At 46.8% G+C, this 19,416-nt stretch overlaps 1 long non-coding RNA gene across 2 annotated transcripts; it reads left to right on the top strand.

Annotated features, from left to right (window-relative positions):
* Positions 1 to 323: 323 nt before the first annotated feature.
* On the top strand, positions 324 to 17,356 carry LOC114207773 (uncharacterized). 2 transcript variants are annotated; one of them, XR_003608916.2, is made up of 4 exons: positions 324 to 627; positions 13,205 to 13,396; positions 13,676 to 13,764; positions 16,991 to 17,356. It is a non-coding gene; the product is annotated as an uncharacterized LOC114207773 (long non-coding RNA). The 2 variants fall into 2 exon arrangements; XR_003608917.2 differs by lacking the exon at positions 13,205 to 13,396.
* Positions 17,357 to 19,416: the final 2,060 nt, after the last annotated feature.

Below are 19,416 nucleotides of genomic sequence, written 5' to 3'. Positions count from 1 at the left end.
AATAACTAATAATTAATAGAACAAGTCTAACAGTATACTGTAATAAGGTGATGTGATGGTGTTCTCTCACAATATCTTATCGTACTGAGCTCACCCCTCTCCTTCTTGTGAGGACGTGAGATGAGAAAACACCCACGTGCGGACGTGCGGTGCAGGCATTGCCACGTAGCATGAGGCTGCGGCGGAGCGTGTGACATTTGTCTGGAGAGTCATCTGCTTGCACCACAGGTAACAGGAAAGCGAAACCACGGTAAGACAGAACTACTGTGTTTCTACCCACATCAAGTTCTGAGTTGTGCTTCTCCCTTACAGCTTCATTTCCCTCTCCTGAATTGCTGCTCTTGTACACGGGACCTCCCACATTCGTATGGGGCCACAGCACCGGCTCCGGCTCCGTGGGACCTCCTCTCTGCGCCTTGTCCCTTGTCCCTGTCTTACCCCCTCCCCGGAGGCCTCTGCACAGCAGCTGGCTCTGCCTTGAACTCTGTCTTGAGTTATGTAACTCTGAATCATCCTCTGGATCTCTCCCTGCACCCAAAGTTGGTTTCCTCCGCGGTCGGGGGGTGCTTCCCTGGCATCTCTGACTAGGACCCACCCCATGAGGATAGGATTCCGGAGCACCACCAGGTAAGGCACCAGCAGAGCACACATCACAGGTGCAACGTGCGCGATTTACCTGAGTGTTTGGATAATGTGTGGCTCCCCCAGTCCACTGCGGGCTCTAGAAGGGAAGAGACCGTGCCCACCTTTGCTCACGCGTATGTGGCCCACACTAGGCACTTTGCATGAATTTACCTAGAACTAGGAGGCCGACTGATGGAGGCTCAGCAGCCACTCTCCATAATCGAGGGCTGGGCCAGCTTTGAACCCCTCGATTCAGAGAGGGGGTGTTGAGGCAGGACTCATGTAAGTCAACTGCTCAAGAAGGACGTCATGAGAGCTGAGGCCCAGCAGAGCTGCCTCAGGCCCCTGTGACCGAGTGTGGCCCTGGTGACACAGGCCCAATGACAGTCTGGGCCAGTCCCCCCAGGGGATCTGAAGCTAGACCTGCTCTTCAGAGTCCGGCAGCACTGGGCCAAGGTGCTCCCACATGTGCTGGTCACCGGGTGTGGGCTGCAGCAGGAAAGGGTGTGATCTTGGCAGGACATTACTGGGCAGGACACTGTCACTGGATGAGGTCTGGAAGGTGTGCATCACACTGTCCCCCAGGGGAGGCAGCCCCTTCCGCCTCCAGGGCCTGGAATCCACCTCACCCCTTTAGCCTAGTAGTTGTGGCAGCTGTTGAATTACACCAGCTCACCCCCTACCCCGCCCTTGCCACCCCTGTGCCATTCCAGGCCTGGCTGTGTCCCTCCTGCTCATACCTCTGCAACCAGCCCCCTTATTACACGACACTCTCCTGTAGCTACTGCTTTGAGCGTGCCCTCTGCTTCCTGCTGCAGCCATGACTGGGGTAAGCTTAGGCTCACCTGCAGAGGGTGGGGAATATGGTACGACTCATGTGAGATGGGCCGATCGTGATTCGAGACTACTGTGAGACCTGTCAAGACCACTGCAGTAGGGGAGAGAGACAAGCCTCAACTCTGCTCCAAATACATATAAGACAGCTGGGGGCTTTAGAGCCAAGGAGCTCCACTTACAAGAGACACTTTCCTTGTGCCTGGAAATTTCATAATCCTGGCATGATGTCACCCTCTGCTTCACCCAAAGGATGCCCACCCCTCTACAATCCATCCAGGTCCTGCCTTTGGAAACAACTCTGATCATGAATCTCAGCTTCAATGGCTAAACTTACCTTCCTATGAACTCTCATAGGATTTATTGCTAAAACTTCTGGAAGCCATTTATCTTATCTTGCTTTGTATTGTGACTTTATTATTTGGCTCCTATTCTTGTTTCTGGTTTTTAATGGGTAGGCACACATCTCACAGCCTCAGAGTGAATGTGACAGCACGTCTCTGCATTTACCCTCTCTACCTTTCCCAGCACACAGCCATGCACACGGGCATGGTTTGATGAAAAAAAAAATTGATGAATGAAAGAATATACAATTTGGAAGCTAAAATATCAATCTAGATGACTGACTGAATTTTCTACCCCTCTATCTTTTTGGGTTTGTTTTTTTAAACTTAGTTATACTTGGAAGCTAGAAACAAATTAGCATTCAGCATTAGTATGCACATTGCTCTATCCATGAATTTGTCCTCTGTATAGGAAATGATACATGGTACTTCTACCCCTCGTTCTAACTCAGGGGGCCTGTAACATGAGCTGGAAATATGAGGCAATTAACCATGTAATTCAGACAAAATCGCCTGGAAATGTACTTCGTGAGTAGGTACACAGCTCAGTAACGGAAGACTTGAAAAATTCATTCATGATAGATATGGAATCATTTATTAGCAGAAGCGTGGGATGTGCCGGGAACATTTCTAATCTGTTAAAGTCAGCATCTTGCAGGGAAGCAGGCTTGATGACACAATCCCCCGTGTTGTCATCACTAGAGACAGCATATGGGACTGAGACGAGGGGACCCTGGTTTGTGCAGGGATGGTGGGGCTTTGTATTTGCTGTGCTGGTTAGGGTTCTGGGGTGGCAAGTAATAGAGACTGAACTGCACAATCAGGCCAAATTGAGGAAAAATAAAGACTTGATTGGAAGCCAAGGTATAGCTCTGAGGAATGGATGACAAGCTGGAGATGAGGCTTTTGGAAAAAATAGAACCAAGGAAGCTCTATATTCCTGGGTAGCAGGAACTTAACACTTGGACATTTTCAGGTGAAGTCCCAAGGGAACCTGCCATCCCCAGCACCCCCACCTCTGCCTTAGAGGGTGCCAGTGTCTGGATAAACCTGCCCCAGATGCTTTCTTCCAATGTTACCCTCTGCCATGTGCCTTAAAATGGGCTAATTATATACAGATTAGTATGACATTTTGGTGGGTCCTTTCAGCACTCATCATTCATTTAACAAGTATTTCTTGTAACATATTATGGAGGACTCAAAAGTAAATTCATTATAGATTCTACTCCTAAGGGAGATATAGGGAGATAAGTGTTCAAGTACTTGTAAGATGGGATGAAAGGCTGCATACCCATCAGGATCTTTTCATTACATGGAAGAGAAACCAATCTCAAACCATGTTTAGAATGGAGGAGAAACTGATCCACATAAAGGGAAGTCCAGGGGCACAGTGCTAGCTGACATGTGCCGGATGCAGGTGCCAGATGGTGAGGTCAGGACTCAGTCCTCTGCGTGATCTGGGCTGGCTTGGTTCTCAGGAAAGGTCTCTGCGGAAGATCCTATGGGTCCCTGTATACAGCTCTTCCACACTTAGCACCGCACCCAGATGCAGTTCTTGTGAGTCTCAGCCCGGGAGCTTTCTCTGGCAAGGGAGCAGGTTCAGGCTGTTGGCCAGGGACCCAACAGTCCTGGGAGCAGTCCTCGACCAAAGAAGGGCAGAATTAGTAGATTCAAACATGATTATCTTTGGAGGGGACAACTTTGGGCCATGACCTCTACTTTTCTCTAGATATCTCCAGTAGGACTAAGCCCCAGTTGCCCACAGCAGTATCCCGCTCACTAATGCACTTTGCTTGGGCTTACTTCCCTTTTCCCGTCTCACTTCCCTATTCTCCTAGCCAAGCCCTTCAGGAACACCTGCAAAATAAACCTTTTGCACATAAACCTTTGCCCCAGTCTTCTTCCTGGGGGGCCCAGCCTCAGACACCCTTAGTTATAAAGTGGCAAAACGGCTGCAAACTGCTATAGGTTTGCAACCTGCCAGTTTCTGATCGAATACAGAGACAACTTTCTTGCAAACACTTCCATCTAAAATTCTGAGTCTGCCTCTTATTGTTCAGGGCTGGCCATATTTCCATCCCTGGGTTAAAAGATACCCGTTGACCAGGTCTGGCCATCTACTCACCAGGAGCCCAAGAAAGCTGGAGCTATTTTTGTTCAATTGCCAGGGTCTGGGGGAGGAGGAAGTATGGATTCCTTATGAATAATCAGGATGCCTTTACCAGGTCTTTGCTGTTAGGATCATTAGCAGGTCAAATCACCAGGTGTTCACAGCATGTGGGCCCCCAAAGAGGGACAAACACAGTTCAGATGAACAAGATGTAGGTTTTGGCTTGGTGGGGGAGGGTCACAGGAGTTTAATGCTGAAATTCCACTTCCTGAGTTTCTCAGACTGACCCCCTTTTAAATCAGCAAGAAGCTCAATAATTTTCTTCCTCATGATAACCTCGTTTTTGTGTTTTGAAATATCGTGTCATTCAAATGAAACAGCATGCAGTCAGAAGTAATTCTTTCTCGCACTTTAAAAAATTAATAAATGGCATTATTGAGTCCATGTTCTTCATTATAGAAAAATATACTCTTTCTAGTGGAAATACAAAAAAGAGCTTCTAGTTCCTTTTGTTCTTTTTTTTCTTTTAAGATTTTTATTTCTCAGTAATCTCTACATCCAACGAGGGGCTCAAACTTACAACACCCTGAGATCAAGAGTTGCCTGCTCTACCGACTGAGCCAGCCAGGTGCCCCTAGTCTTCTCAGTCCCTAGGAGCTGTGGGACCCCCTCATTTGGTGGTCGAGGTCGTCCTGCACACACAAAATTTCAAAAGGAGACTGGCTAGCGAATTGGACCATTTCATTTATATTAGTAGTCTTCATAGTTGGGTAAATTATCCTTCAGGTCACATTTTGCAAGGAAACTCCCCATGCTTCATTATCATAGCATTTATATACTAGAAGGGATTTCTCAGAGATTATCTATTTCAACTGTTAGCTAAAAAAAAATCTGACATGAAGTAATGTACCCAGATTATCACATCCATCCACAAGCATAGAATTTCAAGCACCTATTATGAGCAAACCTATACTCTGGATCTCAAGGAAACCAAGTGAATAAAATGGGGAAGGTCTCTGTCAAGTAGAGAGGCAGACAAAACATCATAATAAAAAACATCACTGGTTTCTGGTCCAACATGTAAAGAGCAGACATTGTCACCTTTACCCTTATTATAAAGAAAAAAGGTTAAACAAAATGAAAGTAAGCCAATCTAAGATCCAAAGGGGGAACTGAGATCCCAGGGAACACGGCTCACTCCAAGACTGGAGAGACAGACAGGTGGACACAGAGTATCACAGCTTTCGGAGAGAAGGCCCAGGACTGTAGCCAATGAGTAGGAACATACTGAACTCTAGTTGATGAACTGCTGGGGGCTCCACATGGACCAGCCAGAGAGTTAGAAATTCCAAGGGGGTCCCATCCTTTTGTAAGTTTTACCCCCAGGGGCCCTACCAGGATCTCACAGTGAAAGCAGGGAAAAAACACCCTCACGCTTCTGGCATGGCAAAGGGGGAAAGACAACATTTTGAAAAGCTTATAGTGCTAGGCACTATGGAGGTGATAGAGTGACTGCGGAAGAGCCGAGAACGAGGACCCTGATGGAGGGGACAGCAGGCACCACCAAGCCACCAGATGAGAAAGAACTTGGCCCGTCCCGGGGACTGGGAGGCGTCCCTGCGGCTGGGGTAGATGAGGGAAGGAGGATGGGATGGAGGGGACTGTAGAGGAAGCAGTGTCAGAGGGCTCAGGGTCATGGGAGGGAGTCTGGTCCCATGCTTCCTCTAAGAACTGCATTCTTTATACACAAGCTTGAATGCAGATGAGCTGGGACATGGGGCCAGGCAGCCCTGCTCCAATCTCATGCCTACTTCCTACAGCCCTGACACATAGATGACTAATTCTGGAACGTATGGTCTGGAAAAAAATAGATTCAGAAGCAGGCAAGCTCCTCAGCAGCCTCAAACCATGGAGCCTCCTACAGGTGCAGAGGAGTGAAACAACCATGTTCATACAGTTGTGCAGTGTTGAGTACAGACCAACTACTGTCAGGTTCTGGCTCTGGCCAGGGTTGCGGTCGGGCACAAGTCACTTTACTCTTCTGAGTTCCTGTTTCCTCTTCTAGGAAGAGGAGATGATAAAAGTACCTCTAGATAGAGTTGTTGAGACAATTAAATGGGACGAAGACTAATTTTCCCCAGAGTTGCTCATTCCCGAGTTTCCTAGCTCCATAAAATGGTACTATCTCCCATCCAGTGTAATGGCTCAAGACAAAATGTTTAGTCATCCCTGATTTTATTCCTTTCCTCAAATCCCAAATCTATCAATAAGCCCAGACGATTCTGTTTCTGGAATACATCCTGAATGTGTGCACTATGGTTTCAATCCATTGCCTGGATCCTCAACTCCGATGCTACTGTATGTTCCCTGGTCCACTGCAATGGCGTCCTACCTCGTCTCTACATCCTCCTCTTGCTTCCGACAATCTGCTCTTCGCAAAGCAGCCATGTGTAATTGTTCAGTGTAATTACATGTAACTCCTTAGGTCATATCCATCCAATGGCTTCGCAGGGCATTTAGAATGAAATTCACAGGCCACCCCTCTATTCTTGCCCAGCTTGTTTCTCCAGTCCTACCCCCTCTCTGCCATGCCCAGTGAGATAGAGAAGGATCTTGCATTCCATTCTTAACGTTCCGTCAGAGCCCTGCCATGTCTTTATGTGATAGAGTAGACTTCCTGGTCCCTGAACTTGGGGCTTGGACATGAGATTTGCTTTGGCCAGTAATATGTTAGTAGTTATGATGTGGGAAGAGCCCTGCAATTAGAGTGTGCCTCAGTTTTCTTTTTGATTCCTGCCATTTCCTTGCTATTCTCTCTCTTTAAAGCTATTCTCCTTACCTGGAACCGAATTGTTCAACCTGGCATTATTGACATATGGGGCTGGATATTGCTTGTGGGGACTGTGCTGTGAGATGTAGGATGTTAGCAGGATCTTCTCCTCAACCCACTAGAGACCAGCTGTGGCAACCAAAAATGTCTCCAGACATGATAAAATGTGCCCTGGGGAGCAGAATCATCCCTGATTGAGAAGCGCTGGTCTAGAACCTAGGGCATCTAGGTCTTCCTGGACATAGCTCCTTCTTATCATTTACTTCCCACCTCGGAGATCCATGACCTTGCTCATTTCTTTCTTTACTTGTTTTTCTGCCTCTCCCTGTCACTACCACAGTGGAACCTGGCACATGAGACAGGCACCCTAGAAACTGATTCTAACAAATGAAGGTTGGAAGTCATCTTGTCAACTGTGTTGACTGTCAAGCATTATGCAAATTAATTATAAAAGTAATAAAAGAGAGAAAAGTCATCGGAAACAGATCCACACAGAATCTAGCAGCTGGGAAGTTTCCGATGCTATAATTTCCCCTTCTGCAGCTGCTGTCCTCTGAATGTTGGACAGAACTACCATCAGAATGAATGAATGTTCTGGAGCCTGAGCTGGGTTTGATTGACTAAGAAAGAAAGAACCCTCATTGGTCTTAGGATATCTTTAGAATGGATTTAAACAGCAAAATAGTTCAGTGGACGTGATTTAATTTGTTTCCCCCAAACAGCTGTGCCCCCCACTGATATCTCTGGCTCTGTTTGCATATGAAACCTTCAAATAGCCACAAGTTAATAGATGGGGGAGAACGTGTCAGAGTAGATGAATAGGGGTGCCAACCTGTTTCTTAATAACTAATTATGCAGGGAATTTATCATCACCCTCCACACATCCTCTTCCTTAATAACAGTTGACAATGCCAGTTTTCCCACTGGCGTCAGCCCATCACAGTGAGGTTTTGCTTTCTTTCTCTCTTTTTCTTCCCCCTTCAAATGAAGACATCACCTAAATACGGAATCAGCAACATCAAAGGGTTTGCTCGGGCTCTTGGTGGTTCAGTGGATGGGGAGGAAAAAACGGGGAGGTGGCACTGGCCCTCGGGGCCCAAATCACACTTTGATCTGCAAGTTGATGAGACAAGAAACGGCCCACGCTGTTCTAGGCGATGGCAGTCAATGAGATTTGGGGCAGGGGAGGGCAAGTAGAGACAAAGACAGATAAGGTCTTCCTGGACACCAGCCAGGACAGACCTGCTTGGACTCCAACTGACAGAACCTGAGACCTCATGGTAGATTCTCAGAGCCTGACCATTCCTTTACAAGTTTTCCCAAAAGCCTGATTTAAACTCCTTGCGTTCCAGTCTCAGCCTATTTCACCTCGATCTTGCTTTTCTGGAAGCTGTGGAGAGTTGCTTCCAACTAATACTACAACTCCCACTGACACCAAAAAGCTGTAACTGGTTCTACCTTGACGCCCTGCCCCTGCTCCTTAGGTCCCCCTTTGTCTGTCACTCTGCTCACCCAGGAGCCATAGTTTGGCTGAGTTATCCTTCCCAGGGACATCTGGCACTGGCTCAGCCAATCCGAACCTATCCCTGCAGAACGGAGCCCCACAGAATGCAGCGGGGTCACATCCCAGCAAAGCGCTAAAGAAGAAATGACAAGCGGGGCAGATGCAGCTGGCAGATGTTTTCTTGGCTGGCAGTTTTTTAAAAAATTGCAAAATTCATTTTAAAAAAACCCAGATTTTCCTTTTCTCTCGGAAAACTGGACGACCTGGCCACACTGGGCCGGTGTTCCTCTAGGACGGATATCAGCTGGAGCAGAGTAGTGCCCTCTTCAGATGGGGCATCTGCGCTCCCGTTGTCCACACCATTTTATTACTGCCCCCCTCATTTATCCTACCTCCTAGTGCTCAGAAGAATTTCGGCTGGGGAACCAAAGATCTCAAAAAGTGGGAGGAGCAGCCCCGTATCTGCTCTGTTGCAGCCTGTTTGCTTAACTTATGGATGGAGTCCACGAAAGATCGTGTATCTGTTATGGGCTGAATTGTGCCTCCCAGAAGCCACCCCCCGCCCCACCTCCCCCAGACCCTGCCCCACAGCATTCATATATTGAAGTCCTAACTCCCAGTACCCCAGAAGGTGACTGTATTTAGAGATAGGTCTTTAAGAGGTAATTAAAGTTGTATCAAGTAATTAGGGTGAGCCCTAATCCAATATAACTGTGTCCCTATAGGAAGAGTAAGAGATAGCAGGGATGAGCATGCACAGCAAGAAGGTGGTCAATCCTCCCGCTAAGCGGGGAGACCTCTGAAGAAATCAGCCTTACCAACGCCTTGACTTCAGATGTTTAGCCTCCAGACCTGTGAGACAGTTAATTTCTGCTATTCAAGCCACCAGTCAGCCTGCTTCTGTTACGGCAGCCAGAGCAGACCGATGCAGTCTCCCATCAGTGAAATCCCCCACCCCAGCCAAAAGTAACTCTTCCACGTACTTGCAAACCAAGGCTCTCTACTAATGAACGTGTTTTCCCCTACAGTGTGATCAGTCTCCTTCATTTTACCCAGGCCCCTTTCTTGAACTTTTAATTATATTTTACTACAAGCTCCATGTTTGAAGACTCATAAACTAAGGTGAACGAGTTAAAGTCTTGGCAAAAAAAAAAAAAAAAAAAGGCATGTCATAAATGGAGGCAGATATTCATCCTCTCTTCAGGGCTGGGTTGACACATCTGAATACTGTGGCTAGACAAACACTAATATCCATCCTCAGAAAATATGAACTCTCTGTCTGAAAGAGCTCACGGCGGTATCTAGATCATGCCTTCCCAATGGGGACCCGATGACAGCCAAGAAAGAGAAAATTGAATCTCAGATGGAAAAACATCTTCCTCTTTCTATGTATAAATCACACATATACATATAGCACACAGACGGATCTACACTACTTGTTCTAAAATTTCATGGGAGGCTCATCAGAGAAAAATGCCTATGAAAGCTATTTGGAGAGGATGATGATAAAAAATGGTTGAGAAACACTGACTTATATGTTTGGTGTGGTGTTAATACTCCTTTCTTGGAAGGCACTGTGCTTTGGGGACTTTGTTTTCAGGTCCTTTGCATAGTGATACTAATGTGGACAATTTTGGGGATTCCCAAGTAGAAAAGGGATCTTTCTACTCGTGTAAATCAAACAACAGACAAAACTATTTAGTCTTGCTGACTGAAGGGTAAGGTTAAAAAAGAAGGAGCTGGTGAGGGTATGGCAGACACAGGTGGATGCCTGCCTGACAGTATCCCCTCCACATTTGTTTTGGCAAAGTAGCCTCCCAACATGGAGGCTGAAAACTGGATAATTGTTTTCTCAGGCTCCTTTGCAACTGAGCATAAGCATGTGACCCAGGCCCTAGGGATGGAGTCTTCTAGAAAAGAGGCTCTTAACCAATAAAAAGAGTCTCAAGAGAAGAACAACCGTGTGTCTCCTTTGGTGGGTTGCTGTCATGTCCCATGTGCTGCCTGGTACTTCAGCAGCCATCTTGTGGCCATGAGGCCGTGAGGCTCAGGAATCAACGAGCTAAGGACAGTGAAGTGAAAGAAGCAAGAGCCAGAGTCACTGATGAAATGAATCAGAGAGGTAGAAAATGACAAGAGAAAAGAGTAATGAATAAAATGGACATTTCATAGCTAAAACTCACAAAGCTAAATTTGGGGAACAAGTGATCAAGTACAACAGACCAAGGGGAAAGTAGAAGAAAAAAGTCCTGGGTCTTAGTCTTGGTTCTAGTACTAGGCAGATGGGTAACTTTGGACAAATTGTTTAGCTTCTCTAAACTTTGGAGGGGAATGCTTACCCATCTTTCTTTAGAGGGTTTGTTGGTCTGCACTGTCGATTTGGCTAAGCTGGAACATTTCCTAGAATCCTCTTCCCTGTGTGTGTCTGGGTTGCTGTTGGCAAATTAATTAATTACTTAATTAATTTTTACAAAAGCATGAATTTGGAAGGGAGAAGTGAAGCAGCAACCATGATTCTTGGGTCATTATGCTTGATGCATTAAGAGACAGATGAAGCGGTACCAGTAGTTCTAGCTTGGCATCACTTCCTCCTACCCGACTTCCACCTCTTCTTCACCTTTTTCTTTTTTTTTTTTTTTAAGATTTTATCTATTAATTTGAGAGGGGGGTAGGAGGGAGAGAGAGAGAGCATGAGTGGGGGAAGGGCAGAGGGAGAGGGAGAAGCAGACTCTCTGCTGAGCAGAGAGCCCAATGCAGGGCTCGATCTCAGGACCCCAGGATGATGACCTGAGCCAGAGGCAGACGCTTAACCAACTGAGCCACCCAGGTGTCCCCCACCTCTTGTTCCTGACTGCCAGTCCTATGTACCAACGATGACCCCACACCTCCTGCCAGAGTCCATGATAACAGCCCTCTGAAGACTTCATACCTGGTTCTCCTTTGCTGCCCCCACTGTGGCTGTGGGACGTGCCTGACTTGTATTCCCTTGCAAACTCCTTCCTAGTTTCCACCTGTACCAGCTCTGCAGGGGGACTGGTTCGAAAACTGCTTCTTGTCGACTTTACTCTGATCCTCCAACTCTTCCTTTTGGACCCTTAGTTTTCAGCTCCTCCCACAATTGTGTGAGGTCTTCTTCTTCAAATTAATCCTTTATTCCAAAGGATTCACAGTGGTTCTGCTTTCTGGATTAAACCCCATGCGATACAAGAATCAAATGAAACAATGAATCCAAAGCAATTAGCACAGCACCAGGCACATGCCAAGAATTTAGTAAGCTATTAATAATTATTATCAACGTTCTCACTCCTATTAAAGCAAAAGAACTCAGTGACCCCACTTTCTAATTGCCTCATTATGCAGAGGACTAAACTATGATCCTGCCCGGTTAAATGACCTGCCCAGGGTCGTACAGCTCAGTTGTGACCCAACCAACCAGAATTCAGGTCTTCTAATTCCTAGTCCTACCACTTTTCACAGATCCTGGCCTGCTGCCCAAATGATCCTACTATTCTGGTTACCACACAACACGATGCCATGGGCGGCAAATAGTATAGTATGCAATTCTAACCGGCCTAAACCACATGGAGGGTTTATTGGCTCACGTAACCAAAACGTTGAGACAGAGGGTCGACTTCAGACATAGTATCATGATGTTAGCAGGGCTAAGCTCCAATTTTTCTCTTACCTCTTTCAGCTAGGTCCCTATCATGGCTCTCTGCTTAGAACTAGGAACAGCTACAGCAGCGCCACGCCTCACACTTCCAAACTACAGCTGTCTTGAGGAAGAGAGAGTCTTTGTAAGAGATTGAGATTCAGTATGATTGGACTGGTGTAGGTCACGTGTCCACCTTCACCCAATCTCTGTGGTGGTGGGGGGGGCAGAGTTGGCAGTGATTGGCTCAGTCTAGGTCACGTGCTACAAACCTAGGCCTGTGGGGATCAGAGGTGGGTGGGGAGAATCAGCCTTGCCAGAACCACGTGGACTCTTAATACAAAGTGGCGGGGGGAGTAGGAAAGCGGGACGTGATTGCTGGAGAAGCAACACGTCCGGGGTGATAATTACATTTCTTGCCTTAGTATCTTTTCCCGGGTATCTGGGATGAAGCCAGATGAGCATCATTTCCAAAAGAAATTCACAGTCATAACTAATGTCTTTAAAAGCAGTGGCCCTGTCATTAAATCTTTATGGTCATTTAGTTTAATGTAAAATACACATCAACGTGAGGCTCCTGAGTCATGTGGATGGTGGGGGCATTAGGGCTGCATCTGACTCCTGGTCTGTCCTATTAGTTGGTTTAAGAAACACGACCTCCTCCCAGGTGACATCCCACAGAATGGAAACATGGGATGAGAAATCTGCCAGGATATAATAATGCTGTCCTTCTTGAGAGTACAGACCCAGGAAGGAAGCAAGAAATTTGTCCTGTACCTTAAAAAGGGATTCTCTGTTGTTGTTTTTTTAATGGCTAATATGATGTATAAATAATGTACAAGGAAGTGCACAAACCTTAAGTTTTCAGTTTAATGTTCTGATAATTATATATGCCTGGGTAACCACTATTCAAAACAAGGTATGGGACATGTTCATCACCCTAGAAAGTTTCCTCACTTCCCCTTGCAAGTCAATTCCAGACCTCTATTCCAAACCACTCTGATTTCTATCGCTGTGCATTAGGCATTTGTCTCTTCTTAGAGTCTACACTAATGGAACAAGATAGTATGTGTCTGGCCCCTTTAGCTATAACTTTTTTTGAGATCCATTCACATTGTTGTGTGTAGCAATAGTGTGTTCCTTTGTATTGCTCAGAAGTATCCCACCCTATGGCCATATGACAATTTTATTTATCCATTCTCCTACAGATAGATATTTACATGGTTTCTTTGGCTCTTATGAAAATAATGCAATAAACGTTCTTGTATAATTTGTTTTGTGCAATATTTTCATTGCTCTTGAGCAGATACCTAAGAGTGGAATTGCTGGGTCATTCAGGTGGATGTATGTTGCATTTATCAGAAACTGCTAAGAAGTTCTCTACCAGTGGTTGTGCCATTTTATACTCCAAGCAGCGTAGCAGAGTCTTGGAATTGGATCCCCATTTCTGACAGAGACTGCCAACATTTTTGTTTCCCAAAGGTCCATTTCTTCCCAGGTGAGAAGGGGAATGATCCACATGGAAACCCAGCAATGGCAGCTTTGGGGTGACAGAAGTGTGAAGCCCGAGGTCTCCCGCCCCCCCCCCCCATCCATTCTCTTCCCCACCCTGCTCTGCTCTGTATCACAGAAGGCTCCTTGCCTCAAGGCTCCTGGTTGGGTGTGGCCACTAGAAAGTGCTGGGTTGGGTGTGGCCACTGGAAGGAAGCTGTCGTGAATTTGGAAGGTGGGAGGAAGGGATAAGGCAGAATCTCTCTTATTCTCTGTGTTCTTGCAGTGACAGTATGTCTTCCTTGGCATCAGCTTCCACCGCACAGACCTGGCCAGCTCCAGCCTCTGGCGGGGAGCTCCAGCTCCTGGACCCAGGTAACACCACCTGCTCGCTTGCTCTCTCTAGCCTGGTAGTGGTGGCATCTTCCTGCCGGTGCAAATCTCTGGGTTGCCTCTCAGTTCACTGTCCCTTGCTTCTCAACCCCTTCCTTCATCTGAGTAAACAGTTTCTTGTATTGCATTGCTTTTGTTCAAATACTTCGAGCGGATTCTGTTTTCCTTGTTGGACCTTGACAGATAACACACAGCAACAAGGATTAACAGAGACCATTTTGAGGCCAAATCACATCTGAGGCCTGCCAGGCAGATTTACTGTCAAATCCTAGAACTGCAAAAATAGGACAATCTTCTTCAGAAACACCATCTGGTACCACAATATTCCCCTAATGTCTAGTCTAAGTCCCTGCTGTGACAAAGTTTGCATCTGATAACCAGACAGAACCAAGTCACTTGGCCACAGGAGTGAATGTGAGCATTGGGGTTAGTGGATTCGTAGGCCATGTCTTGGAACTGACAGAAGCCATAGTTACGTTGCTGGGAGAAGAAAGGGAGAGGCTAGGAGGAAAAGGGATATTTCTAAGCAGCCACCATAATTGGATGGTTTGACCCAAATTCTAGGTTGTCAGGCCACATACTTGGCTTTCAAGGGAGGCAGTCATGTCTGCTGTTCCTCTGCTTCTTTCTTCAGGACTTAAAACAATGCCTGCCAAATAGATACTCAGTAAATATTTGCAGAATTGCACTTGCTCATTCATTCATTTGTTGAATACTAACTAAGTACTTGGATGATTTAGGAGTCTTGATTGCAAGTGACCAAAAGCCAAATCAAACTGATTCAAGCAAAAAGGCATCATAGTAACCCACGTGATTGAAAAGTCTAAGGATATATTAGCTTCAGGCATGGCTAGATCCAGGTGCTCAAATGATGTATCAGGAGTTCCTGGCTCTCCATTTCTCAGCTCTGCTTTCCACTGTGTTGATTTCATTGCAGATAAACTCTTCCAGGGTAGGGTAGTGAGAAGGCTTCCCATAGCTCCCAACTGACATCCTTCCAGAACAATAATCATAAGGGAAGGAGAGTGCTTGTCTTTTTAAATACTTTTTGTGAAAATCTAGGGCTCATCACTCACCACTCTGATTGTCCTGGCCTGGGTGTCCTGCCTCTCCTTAGCCAAAGAAGGAGCCAGGGCACTTTGATTCATACTCTCTCCAAGACTGTCTGCAATGGGGGAGGGGTGATTCCCCAAAGGAAAAACAAGGAGTTACTGTCAGAAGAAGGACAAATGGATGCTAGACAAGCAGAAATGACAAATGGTTCACTATGGGGATGTCTATGTGACAGGCACTGTGGACCAGGGGTAACAGCAGGGAATATTCCACAATCTCTCTGTCCTCAAGATGTTTACACTTACAGCAGGGAAGCCTGGTGGGGAGCAAGCACCGAGAATCAAAGACATCAATCTTATCATAGCAGAAGTACAGGTTGCAAGAAGAGCAATCTCCCTAAATGTTTTTCATAAGTTACCATTCCAAGACCCGAATGTCCTCAGATTTGGCCAGCCTGGGTGCCAGGAAACTAGCTCTGTGTCCACATTCGACACTCAGAGTTTCAGTGATGTCTTCCAGAAAGCTTTGCTGGAGCTAGAGTCTATAACAGATTGTGCAGCTTACGTGAAATGCCAAGAGTCTCTGGGAGAATGGGCTGTAAACAATTTGGTCCCATTGTGGCAGGGGGCAAGGGGGCATGGAATGGAATCAGCTGGGCTGAAATGCACTCTGGGAAATCTTCCAACTTTCAACCAGGTGGGAAGACAAAAAATTTTATTTTTTTCCGATGAGACTTTCTTATGTTCAAATAATTTGTTTCACACGAAATCGTAGGCAGTGATACAGAGAGATCCCACACACACAGCTCCCTAGTCTCTCCCAACGATAACATATTGCAAATACGAGCAGATATACGAAGACCAGGCTTCTGACATGGATGCCATCCACACACTGTATTCTGATGGCCCCAGTTTTACTCAGATTCATTTGAATGTGTATCTGTGTATTTAGTTCTATGCAGTTTTATCCCATGTGTCCGCATATCCAGCACCACAGTGGAGATACACAACAATTCCACTCCCACAAGGATTCATCCAGTGGCTTAATTATAACCTCACCCACCTCCCCCCCAAGGAACTCATCTTCCCTCCCCCCTAACCCCTGGCAACCACTTGTTTGTTCTCCATTTCTATGATTTTGTCATTTCAAGAATGTTATGCCACTTTTTGAATTGGTGCTTTTTTCGCTCAGCGTAATTCCCCGGGGATTCATCCAGTTGTTGCCTGTTTGGTGGTTTGTTTCCTCTTATTAGTGAGTAGTGTTCAAGGGTAAGGTTGCGTCACCCAGGGAAGGACGTCAGGCTTCTTTCCAGTAAAGCTGCTACGAACATTTGTGCATAGGTTTTTGGGTGAATGTAAGTTTTCACTTCTCCCGGATAGATGTCCTGAAACCGTGGTTCGCTTTGTACTGTAGCTCACCCATATCTGTGCCTTCGTTGGTACGACCTCCTCCCCTCCACCCACCTCCCTCCTCCCTTCGTTGGTGGAGACCTCCCTGATGCTGACCAGCTCACGTGTTTGGCAAGCATTTTTAACCATTCAGAGCAAGCTGACATGGATCACTCATTGTACGTTTCACAACATTCTCACTGAAGGGGTATTGCCTTGTGTTTTTAAGCGTTTTCTTTTTTTCCCCTGTTGTCCCACAACACCTTTTTGCTTCCTTTCTTCAGCTCAAGTGTTATCTTCCTTCCCAGCAGGTTTGGCCTCCTCCCGTTGGTCCCTGCAAAGTGTCACTGTATCTTCTGTGCTTTATGCACTGCCACACACTGAGTTTCAGGATTCCAATTTCCTGACGCCTTTATTCGTGCGCGCAACACGTGCTTAATTAGGCGCTACTTTGTGCCAAGGGTGAGGGAGACAGTGGGAAACCCAACAGATACAAAGACACAATCCTGCCTTCATGGAGCTTCGAGTCAATGAAGTGAAAAAGATCAGAGAGAAAAAAAATAATAAATGGAGCGATTAAATAAACCAGAGAGATACATATTGTCACGAAGGCTCTGATGGAAATCTCGTGGGGCCACGTGAGTCAGTGACATGAGGGAGGTGCGCGGCGCTACGTGAGGTGGTCAGGGAAGGCCTACCTGAGGATGCGGCATCTCATCTAAGACAGCCCTAGCTTGAGAACTAATGTGCTACCATCTCCCTTCCAGTGCCTGTGACAGACATCCTTCATCCACCTGCATACAGCTTCAGAATCCTTCTCAACACTCTTCTCCCTGTGGCCACTCCCTAAGGACCTGGATAAAACACATGAAAGGAAACTGTCTTGCTGATGTGATGGAGTAGTCCTTCAGTGAACACGGGGTTGGAATGAACACCCCATCCTCTAGGAAGAATGGACAGATATTATGCAATTCACTGGATCAATAAAGAAATAGATCTTGGGATGCCTGGGTGGCTCAGTCGGTTAAGCAACTGCCTTCGGCTTGGGTCATGATCCCAGCATCCTGGGATCGAGCCCCACATCGGGCTCCTTGCTCCTGCTTCTCCCCCTGCCTGCTGTTCCCCCTGCTCTGATAAATAAATACAGAATTAAATCTTAAAAAAAAAAAAAAAAAGAACGTGGCAACAAAGTTACGTGGCCTGCTGGATAAAACACAGATTCCTGGGCCTTGCCGCAAAGATTCTGTTTTGCTAGGTCTTGGGTGGGACTTATGTGGCTGTATATGCACATGTATTTCTGGTGATTCTGATGCGGGGGATCCATGGACCAGCGTCTCAGAGTCACTGGCGTGCTTATGGGCTATGAAGGCGGCCTTGTTCCCTTGACTAACAGATTGCCCCTTCCCACCCATGCATCTACTTTACCCACTTATTTCCATCTACCAGCCCAGGGTGCCAAATGTCCAGTGTCACTGGAAACTCTAGGCAGGGCAGTGAGATTGTGACCTGGCGCTCTCTCCTACCTCCCTCCCCAACCTCAGCAGTTACCATGCTGCCCTCACTCTCTTCGCTCCAGCTTCCTGGCCTCTTTTCAGTCTCTGGGAGGCAACTACTCCAAGTACCCATTGTTTCCTGTACCTGGGACACCCTTCCTTCCCTCTCTTCACCCACTGAGCTCCTACCCACCGTCCCGTTCCCTATATAATGTCACTCACTTGAGGAAGACTCTCTTTCCCTCCCTGACAGAAGTTTCACTAGGCCACAGAAATTAATTTTGTGCAATTTAAGAAGTGGTACCCCTTTCTTAAGACATTTTAGATATCATCTTCCAGAAAACTATCAAAATAAATATTCATATCTATGATGAATGGTTCTCCCCAGAGCTGGGCAGTGCACAGCCTACCCAACTATACACAAGAGTCTTGATATTTGTCGTGGTCAGATTCCCATCTCACTACTTCTCAGGGCACTAAGGACTTCCCCTTGGGAGCACTGATCACAGTTGCAATTGCAAACAGCAATGCCGATTAATACCTCTTTCCCGGGGTGTAAATAGGGAATCTGTCTGGTTTTGTTCACGTTTGAGTCCCCGGGCCCTGTGACAGTGCTTGGCTCATAATAGTCATTTAGTGACTGTCTGAGCAGCTTTTGCTCCTGCATTGCTCTCCAGTCCTCCCAAAAGAGCTCTTTCCGGGTGCCTTTTCTGCCCTACTGTGAGTCCCCATAGCACCCGGCTGTCCCTGTCATCACATGTGTCACAAAGTATTGCCACTGGCTGGTTCTTGTCTCTGTTTCAACCCACCTATTCCCTAGCACTCTAGGAAACTCTGAGCTCCTTCAGAACAGGAGCTGTAACTATCTTGTTCATCCTTCGTCTTCCTGCGACTTGGCTGGTGCGCAGCCGTGGCAGAGTCTGTGCTGAGCACTCGAGCGAGTTCTGCCAGGCTGTGCTGGGACTGGGAGGTGACGGGGGACGACCCCTGTGTGGCACCTCTCCAGGAGACCCTCCCTGTAAGAAGCCTGGCTCCCAGCTCACTCCGCAGGGCAGAGGCTCCTGTTGGGTCAGCGATTACTATAATTCGAGCCACTTCTCACTCAAATCCCATTGGCTGATAAGAGAATGAATTTAGAGCATTGTCTTTCAAAGAATATCTTTATTCAGTCCCTGCCAATTTCCTATTCAGTCCCTGCCAATTTCCTACAATGCATCCCCCTAATAAGCCTTGAGACCCCGAAGCCGGAGGCAAACAGGTGCTCCAGAATGGGTCGACCTTGCCATCCCAGGCAGCCCTTGAACCTGCTTTCTCAGCCTTCACAGGCAGATCTCTGCAGAATAATAAGACCCACAAATCTTTTGTCTGGAAAATTATCTTCTCGTAACACTGGAAGCTGTTACCATGGAAATAAAACAGCCTATTAGCCCAAATCTACCAAAACACGGGAGCGGCCTGGCTGCATTTCTGAGGCCCTTCATTAATAAGGAGAAAAGCAGATTAACCTTTAGGAGAATTGACAAGAATGGCCACGACTTGCTGGGTTATGATTGCCACGTTGAGTTTATCGGAGCTAGTATCTCAGCCTGGAGCGGCCATGCTCCAGGATGGGAAAGGAATAAAGACACGACTCAGTCTGAAGATTCAAAGGCCTGCCTGGTCTGGCCTGTGGGTCTCGGCCGCCCGGGGCTGCTTCTGGC

The sequence above is a fragment of the Eumetopias jubatus genome, unplaced genomic scaffold (assembly GCF_037043125.1).
Source record: "Eumetopias jubatus isolate StellerSeaLion01/CBP00866 unplaced genomic scaffold, mEumJub1_p1.0 scaffold_1, whole genome shotgun sequence".
In the NCBI taxonomy this organism is placed as follows: Eukaryota; Metazoa; Chordata; class Mammalia; order Carnivora; family Otariidae; genus Eumetopias; species Eumetopias jubatus.
The sequence above is the reverse complement of the archived record's forward strand: the minus strand, read 5'-3'. Positions and strand labels throughout refer to the sequence as shown.